A 10,000-nucleotide genomic window follows, 5' to 3' on the forward strand; every position below is an offset into this window, starting at 1 on the left:
GACTAGCTTGCTCAAGGCATAGAGGCAAGCTTTTATAGATTGAGAAGAAAGAGATAGGATCAACCACATTATTCATGGGATTGGCTTTATCACTTGGAAACTTCCATGGAAGGTGGCAAACCACTTTCCCTTCTATGGAGATTCGAAGCCAAACCATCCTAGCTCAACATAGATTCAGTTGGTGAATGGGTTGAAGAGAACCTTCAGGAGCTTGTTGGTTAAAAACTTTACTCAATTCGGTTGGCGCGAGTGCGACTCTGAGACAGAGCGCCAATAGCGCGCCCATTTTAGAGGATTTCCCTCATTGGCGGGGGCAGTGAACTGCGGACCCGCGCTAATGCAAAAAGAGTTGTTTTCATGGAGATTTTGCAGGAGATGTTTTTAGGGCAAATGAAGCTCATACTTAGAGGAATATGATGCAAGTGGTTTCAGGTCATGTCACTTCTCACAGGTCCCGGAATGAGTCCTCCAGTGTGCAGGTGAGGGGTAAAAGAGACGGTGACAAACGATGACAAATTGATGTGTAACAGATGCCCCCTAAAGCATGAGGCCCGAGAGAGAGAGGGATGAAATGCTTTACAAGAACATGCGTGACTGAAAACACGACCACCGGAGAACCTGCGTAAAGAAGTACAACTGATATCTCAAGTACATGATGTATGTGGTATGGGCGCAGCCATCCATAATAGAGTACATAACGATCTAGATCCAAGGTATGGACGCAGCCATCCAGAGAGGATCGATAAATAGACTCAGGCATGGTCGCAGCCATCCAGTGAATGAGTCATGTAATGATCATAATAAGCCACAAATCGCAACCTGGATCCCAATAGACAAAATCCAGGGTCTTGCGCTCCATCTCGACCCGAACAGAGTACAAGTTCAAGCATGCGAATACATGAGTTGAAGTCGAACATGCATGAACATCATCTGATTACCAGTCAATGATGAAAATTGTTAATAGACGCGAGAGGTACCACCAATAATGACAATGGTCCTCAAGGTACTATAGGTATAATCTACGGTGTGTGAATCAATGAGCTGGCATCGAACACCCGTAGAATCATTCAATCAGAGGCCAATGAGGAAACCTCTCGTCGAACACGAAGAACCTGCCATTGAGGCATGCAGGCTCCAAGGCACCGAAGGGAGTCTCTAGATCAGCTTCTTGGATAATGAGCTGAAGTCGACAGGAAGTGACCTTGATCAAAGGTGGGCCATAATGTTTCCCACATCATTGACACGAGACAGAGGAATGATGTTGTGGTGATTCAGAATTATGTGAGGTATCAGAGGGAGGTTGTAATTTTGCAGAGGTCAACTTCTCTTGAACATATCGGCGACACGATAGTGGACTTGGCAGTATTTGACATCAAATGAGCAGAGGTCATGGTGACAAAGAAATGAGAAGATGAGAGGTCAAACAGGATCACCCAAACCCACAGAGGCTAATGTGAAACAAGATGAGATGTTCCCACCCAGACACGAATGCAGACTAGTGCCATGTTCAAGAGAGACATACTGCCGACACGACAATGATTATGGATCCATTTTCCCCACCATTTCTGGCGAGTACCCCAGTTATTTTTAACAAGCTTGACGGGGATAACATATGCTTGTGGGCGTCATTACGACAGAATCCGATTTCATTAAGTTTTAACGAGTCTGACAAAGGGAGAACTCGACGTATTTTCCTATTTAGAGAGTCTGAAAAGACAGCAAAAAGCAGACTCCAGGGGGGTCCTTTTTCGTAAAGTTGTGTCTTCTGAGCCTGAAAAAGTATAAAACAATGCTCGAAAGAATCGCCCGACCATCACGATCGAGGAGTAATTTTCATGAGTAGTGATATCGATTTGAAAAAGTAAAAAAATGATCAACGTCATGTCATTTTGTAACCATTAACGAACCCGAAACGATAAGGGTCCAACGATCTTTTCATTTTTACACGATCGGAAAAGGGTTTAAAGATGATCACCTCTTATTTATGTTTAACGAGTCAAGGGGGGAAACCTGGCAATCTTTTCATTTTTAGCGAGTCAGAAAAGAGCTGAAAGATGACTCCATAGTGACTTTTTCGTGTATTTACAGAGTCCAAAAAAGTATAAATACAACTCGTTTCACCATCGAAGTTGCAAAAAGGACCTGTCATAGCACCAAAAGCAAGCGTAAAATCCATTTTCGACCAAAAATATATTAAAATATTCAAAAAGAACTCTTTAACCCTAATTACAAGTCAAAAAGTCTATAAATATGGTGAAAATGTAAAAAATAGAATTACTTTTACTTTTTACCTCTTGCATAGTAGTGGTGGTCCATTTGGGGAGCAAACTTCGAGTAGTGATTACCGCCAATCCGTGCAACCATTTGAGATTCCACCAGTTCCAGGTAAGAGGCGCTTCCCTTAGCTCCATTTTCATACTCTTTTTATGCATTTTGTTCCCGGATTGAGCCTCCGCAATGGGGATTTCAAAATTTAGGGTTGCGCCCCATTGGCGCGGGTATCTGGCACGGGTCCGTGCCAATGGGGTGATTTACCCAAAGGTGCCACACTATTGGCGCCAACCGCGCGACCTAAATTTTTATTTGAATTTGCCCATCATTTTTGAAATTTGTCCGGTTTGTGAGCCTACCAGGGTTTCATTAATGATTTATTCATCCTTGTGGGTGCAGGAAACAAGCAAAAATGGTGGTGGAATGGAAATAAAGGGAGCATGATGCCGTAGATGCCTTGGCCATAGTGGATGAGGGATGTATGAATGCTTTGAGAGACTGTCGTCTCAAAAAGTTCTTCCTCACCTCTTATCTGCGAGCTCAACCGGAGCTATTACAGTTCATAGTGGATGCTTGGGATGTCGATGACCAAGTATTCCGCTTACGGGATCAGACCTTAGAGATGGATGTATCTGATGTGTACTTCATTACTGGGCTGTCATGGAGAGGGGCGAGCCCCATTTTGACCAGAAGCAGGCCTTCCGGGGAGAAGATAGGTGAAGTGAAGGCTCGTGTGTGCTCAGAGGCACAATTTGGGAAAAACAATGCTAAGGTGGATATCGCCACCATCCATGACTTGGCTCTTAGGGTGATACTGTTCACTATCACGCGTGCAGCTGGGGTAAAGGTGCCCCATGAGGCAAGAAAGAATCATCTGTTACTAGCGACAGAATGCCTTAGCCCCACCTTTTTTGACTGGGCTACAACGGTGACTACAAATATCAAAAGGCTGCTTACAAAGTGTAAGCGCGGGGGAGTGAAATAGTTTGGGTATGGATCGATTTTGGTGTCGTTCTTCTTGGAACGATTGTCGCTCTTCCAGTACCAGGGAGCTGTAGTGGCGGACCCATTGCCACGAGAGCCTAGGATTGCTCGCTGGGCAACATTGATGCCCAGAGGAGGAGGGGGCCAACATATGTCATGGCGGCCCGAGTTCTTCATATGGCTTCACCGTCAGTTGATCATGGTAGAGGATTGGCCATACGCGGGAACCAACTTCATGGGGGACCCAGACCTCCCACTGCCAGAGGGAGAGGAGTGGGAAGAGGAGTTAGGTATGATCTTCTCTTTTTGGTGTTTTATGTATTTTCATTTTTTTTTTTGTCAATACATGCATGTTCTGATGAAAATTGTATGTATATGCAGATGTGGGCCCAAAGCAACCAGCCGGCTTGTCTCCTATAGCGCGGAGGGACCAACCTGCAGCTGACCCTCAGGCAAGGGGAGCCGTGGGGGAAGAGCTGGTGCAGAATCTCGAGGGACTTACCCAAGGGATTCCAGGCTACGCTAGATTGGCGAACGTGCCCTTTGCATACCAGAGGCACACAGTGGGGGTGCCGACCCGCATCCATCATCTGTTGAGACACTTGGTGCGCGCAGTGACGTGCTATCATGAGCACCACCACGAATAGACTCCTAAGCTTCTTTCATGCATATTTTTTGAGGGACATGTTGTCTGAGGATGTATCAGGATGAACATGTATTATTTTTTGGGTTTTGTAACGCACGCGGTGCAAACATTATGACACACACATATATATACATATGCCTATGGTTTATTATTGTGATTTTATGTGCTTGCTTGTATAATGTTTTGATTATAAATTACAGAAATGTCTATCTAATACATGATTGGCCAATGCATCAGATAATGTGTTTAATCGTCGTGGAATATGCTGATATGTGATAAAGTCAAAATTCCTTTCTAACAATTTAACACGTAAGTACAACCTTAAAATGTGACGGTCTCTGACGGAATACCACCCATTGAGCTGATGGACGACAAGTTGAGAGTCTAGGTTAACAAGCAATGTATGAATACCGAGATTAATTGCCTCGGCTAATAATTCAATAACAACGCTATATTCAGCAACATTGTTTGTAGTACAGCCTAAACAAACACCTTGAAGATCTATCAACTCACCGTGAGTATCGTAGATCACCCATGCCGTAGAGGACAAATTACGAGTGCTGCGGCAGGCACCATCAGCGAAACCAATGTAAGGTGCATCCGACATCTGCACAAGCAACACTAAGATACAATAAGGGGCAATCATGCTTTCACACCAAACCGAAAACATGAAAACTCACACACACACATACGCATGTACAAATCGAAGCGCACTAAACTTGAGAATAAAGGGACCGGCATGCCCCCCAGCATGGTGTATCAATTCGAGGTACATGCCCCCCAAGCTTCAGTCCATTGAAAATGGAGTGAAGGTTGACATCACTGTTATTGCGCTGGAATGGCATCATATCACCCCGAGATTCTATCTGATGCACGGAAATAGTTTTAATAGGGGCGAGATTCGGAGGTGGAAATGGAAAGACACCCATTAGGGCGGGATCCTTAAAGAGTTCGGCTCCCACACTCTTGAATGATTTGGAGGTATGCTCCACGAACGGCACATTACCTTCGGAAGAAGAGGCGAAGAAGGAGAGCTGGTCCACCGTGACAATCTTCCCTTGATGAGGGAAACGAATGACACGAAAAAGGGAGGAAGCCATGGCTTGCATGGCGTATGTCCAGCTACGTCCGAGGAGGAGGTTGTAGGTAAGATTAGCGTCGACAACTTCGACCTCCACTTCTACCATCTTCCCTTCCAAGGAGATGGTCAAGTGTTGGAGGATACCGTAAGGACGGGACTCTCTTCCATCAAAGGCTTCTAACGTCGTAGGAGACTGGCTCAATGTTGGAGAACCAATAGCTTTCCAGCAAGCAACAAACATGATGCAAGTTGAGGCACCTTCATCAATGACTGTACGATGAATCGTTTTACCATTGATGATGACCTGTATAAGGAAAGCGATTTGGTGAGGCAGTCTCAGCGTATAGCCCTCGAGATCAAAAGAAATCAGATCTGAGTCAGCCGGGTCTATGCCACCGATGGCCGATAGCAAGGACTTCCTCTGGGAGGGGCAGCTCTGGAGGACTTCTAGAGCAGACATAGCAGACAGAGCCTGGGCTAAGTCCTCAACAATGTTGTAGTGCTGAGCAGCATGGGCATTCGGGTTTTAAGAAGACTTCTGAAGTACACCTTTTGGAGGGGGTCGGATCGGCGTCTCAGTGCTAGGTCGTTCGATGTGGAGTGGACCAGAACTGGACGGAGGAGCGCTGGAGGGGACCTCTGGCTCTTTCCCAACATGAGGTGGATATTCTTTCGCTCGAGTAGTGACATGGATGGGAATTATCCCAGCCATGAAGACTTGAGAGCCGAATGAAGAAGAGGGTTGCGATGGATCTGCCACCATTTGAGTTTGTTGTGAAGGGAAAGGTTCTTTAAGCACAGCAGGGGTCCCATGAGCACCCTTCAATAATCGACTAACTTCGAACCGCCTGGGGCAGTCTTTAGTGTAGTGATCCTCATCATAGATAAGACAAGGATACTTAGGTTTCCGTTTGGCTCCTTCCTTGGGTGGAGGTTTAGGGGAGTCCTGTTTGGGCTGTTCGAATTTATTCTTGGCTTTACCTTTCTTTTTCCCTTTCGAGGATTTATCCGCCGTGGTGGACTGAACGACGTTTACCTCGGAGGTACTTCCAGAATTAGATTGACCCTGAGAATTGTTTCCATTAGAATCATTATGTTTTTTCTTCCCAGGGTTCGCGGATGATTTCTTTGAAGGCGCGTTTACAGAGCCAATAACACCGTCAATAGATGGTTTTGGCGGAGCTTTGGATGTTCCGGGTCTCGGGGCATCTAGCAAATAATCATATAAAGTGCCTGACTGAGAATATACCAAGTCAAGGTACTGAGCACGCGCGATAGCTTGCTCTTCAGTTACACAAGCTCCCATGGCGATGTACCGTGTAATTGCAGGGACAAAGGAAGTCGTGAACCAATCGGTCAGAAGCTGATCAGGAATCCAAAATTTGATCAAGCGACGACGCCGTCTCCATTCATGTATATGATCGGATATATGCGTGGCCGTGTCCTATTTGAGAGACGTAAGGAGATTTGTCCCTGTCTCATACCGAATGGGTAACTGAAAATGAGTTAGGAATGCCATAGCCAGCAAGTTGAAGTCTTGAAATGTTCCATGATTCAACTCAATATACCACTTAGCGGCCGAGCCGGTGAGACTCCTTTGGAAGAGGCGGAGATGGATGGAGTCATCAAGCCATGAGTTGGATGAGCACCAAAGGTGATAGGTCATGACATGGGCTTGAGGGTCCTCACCAGCTTTGTCGTCGAATTTCGGGCAATCACCGGGTATCTTAGTTGGAACTGATGGCCAATATGGATTATGAAGAATGGGATCATTTGTCAACTTGGACACATCTGGAAGTTCCAACGTCGCTAAGAAAGGCAACTGAGGATTAAAGGACATTTGTGGCTGTGGAAGAGAGGTAGCACCAGGGTTCCAACCAGGTGGTGGTTGCCCCCATGGAATTTGTCTGGATGGGTCTGGCCCATAAGGGTTTTTCCCATAGGGATTTTGCCCATAGGGGTTCTGTCCATAAGGATTCTATCCATAAATAGACAGTTGACCCTGGGTCTTCCCCCTAGCACCCCATGGATTAGCAACTTGTCCTACAGGTGCAACGTACTGTTGCTGATAATTCTGGTAAGGAGTGACCTGTATCTGTTGATAATTTTGATAAGGGGTAAATTGAGTTTGCCCCTGGGGTTGCTGGTAGCCATACGTTTGCTAAGCTCCATACTAAGCCTGATAAGAAGGCTGCGCTTGGTAAGAAGGTTGGGGTCGTGGCCCACCTTGCATTTGATAACCAATTTGAGTCTGGGGCCCAAAAGGATGTCCTTGAATGGGTTGAGCTTGGACCATCTGGCCGGAAGGTTGGCTTGGTTGGGCTTGGGACGGACCTGTTTTCCCAGAAGGATGTGCTTGCTGGGTACCAGGTTGTCCTTGTGCAACCAAGGGTTTTCCTTGCGGAACAGATGGCTGAGCGGGATGAACGGCCGGTTGACCTTGAGGTTGGCCAGCCTGTCCAGAAGGATGACTAAGCTGGGTAGCGGTTGGCCTTGTTGTGCAGAAAGCTGACCCGCTTGCCCAGAAGGATGACTAGGCTAAGCAGTGGGTTGGCCCTATTGTATGTAAGGCTGCCCCCCTTGCCCAGAAGGATATCCCTGTTGGACTGCCGGTTGATGTTGTGGAATATAAGTTTGTCCAGTTTGTCCAGAGGGATAACCCTGCTGGATACCAAGTTGGCCTTGTTGGATGTAAGGTTGTCCTGGTTGTCCAGACGGGTAACCTTGTTGGGTACCAGGTTGCCCCGGGTAACCAGAAGGTTGATTCAAATAAGTAAAAGATGGACCACCAGCGGCCGAAGGTTGTCCCTGATAGGGTTGTCCTTGTGGGCCCCCAGATTGTCCTGGGTAAGACTGGTCATAATATTGCTGCCCTTGGGGGATTTGCACATAAGGTGGCTGGCCTTGGTTAGGCGGTCCCTGAAGCTGTGTAGGCATTGCTTGGCCTCCATGGAAAGAGGTGGCGTTCCAAGCAACGGATAATGGTACCGAAACCTCAACAAAAGGTTGAGTAGGCAAGGGTTGAGAAAGTTGAAGGTATTAACCAATAGAATCGTAATAAAAGAATGGACCTTGCGCATTCGGATCCTGAACAGCTTGTCCATAAGCATCATATGGCCCCCCTCCTGGGACGGGACCAGAAGAGGGTGGAGCACTTTGTGCAGGGTGGAAAACTCTAGGCGAGAGTGCTGGTTGGCCACTACTCACTTGACCGTGAGGGGGACCAGCACCAACGTTCAAGGCTGAAGATGTTGTTACGGCACTAACAACTGGAGTTGAATGCGCTACACAAACAGTTGGATTCATCGGAACTGAAGTGACAGGTGTAGTGTGGACTTGTGAAACAAAAGATCCCGTGGTGGGAGTGATATGGGGATCCCACATGGTCGAAGTGGGGGTCCTGGAACTTACCCTATCCCTCAACGACTGGTAGCGTGGGGGGAGAAGAGAAGTAGCTGGAATGGGAGTGTCGATATTCGACAAAACAGGTGTCTCACTCACTCTAGGAGATGTCTCATCCATGTGAGAGGTAGACATTGGAGACGAAACACCAGGGGGGGTAAAAGGAATATCGTCCTCTTCAGGCTCCCAGATGGGGTTCCAATGAATTTCGTAACCTTCGTCGTCCGGAGCGCGAGAGTTGATCGGTTGGATACTCGGGATAACAGGAAGAGTATCACTTACAACCAGTACCTCAGGAGCAGTGGAGGACGGAGACCCTTGCTCACTTGGAACGGGAGTCGACGGTTCAGCCAGGATGACAAACTTCGAACAAAACCTAAGGGAGTCTAACGATAAAGGACCCTACTCAAACTAATGCACACAAGATCTAACCAGGTAATTTTTATCACGGCCAAATAAATTTTAAGACACAAGGACACAACTTGACCTTTTCATGTTTTAAGAGTCGAGAAAAGGACAAAAAGGTGACTCTAGTCGCCTTCAAATGTTTTGTGAGCCCGAAGTGACAAACTGCTCAAGTGAGCCTTTTCTTTTAAGGAGTCTGAAAAGGATCGAAAGTGACTACTCTGGAGAGACTAGGCAAAGGGTTTACCAAACAAATCCGTAAAACTGCATATACACCTTGGCAATCATATGAAAACCAAGGACTTCCCGTACGGCAGTCAATCTTCCCGAATGCTGTGTTCGGTGCGTTACGGCTTGTAAGGCGGTAGACACGGCTTCCTGCGGATAAAGGATGATAACCTAGTGGGGTCTCCCCTATATACGCGACGGTACATGGGAGCTCAAGTCTGTGCTAGACCACTATCAAGTCACAAAAGGAGGAATCACCCAACCGTAGTGTGAAACAACAGTGACTAGGTTTAACGACGCCGGAGCACGTCTCTAGCCTAGACCTCTAATTAGTGAGAGTTATGTTCCAATGCATTTTTAAGTTCATTCAGTTCATTTTATGGTTGATCTTTAGTTAAGTTTCAATTTCCAGGTCCTACCGTATGTAATCTCTCACAATTCCCTAAATGCAAGCTATATGCCAAAGAATATCATTTCGTTCGATGAATACTAACTACGAGAGAGTTGAGAATTTTTCAAACAAAATGACCACAATCAAGAAGCACTCTAATGCAGCTAATGACAAATAAACGAAACTTTTCTTTGTCTTAAATCACTTAATCAATGAAAAGCTTCTAATTTCAATTAACTAATGCAACGCAAAAGAGAATATTCGTTTTCCTTTTCAATGGCAAAGTTCACTAAAAAAATTTTGAGAGATAGTAACACCGAGCAAAAGATCAATTTCACTCAATGAGAACACAATCGAATCCCCAAAACACCAAAACAGTCCTTCAAACCAAGAAGAAAGCACAAAAACCTCTATGAGCTATGTGATCTAAGCCCAAACGAAGCCAAGCGAGATCCAAGCGAAAAAGAAACAAATCACTTGAAAAAAGCTTTGACAACTACCGAGCAAATGCAAAAAGTAATCACAAAGTCGAGTGGACGATCAAAGAACCCAAGACTCCTACGGAAGGCTCGATGCACCAAGCCACTAGATG

The sequence above is a fragment of the Pinus tabuliformis genome, chromosome Q, assembly GCF_031772625.1.
Source record: "Pinus tabuliformis cultivar Carrire ecotype Pingquan chromosome Q, CPIR1, whole genome shotgun sequence".
Taxonomy (NCBI): Eukaryota; Viridiplantae; Streptophyta; class Pinopsida; order Pinales; family Pinaceae; genus Pinus; species Pinus tabuliformis.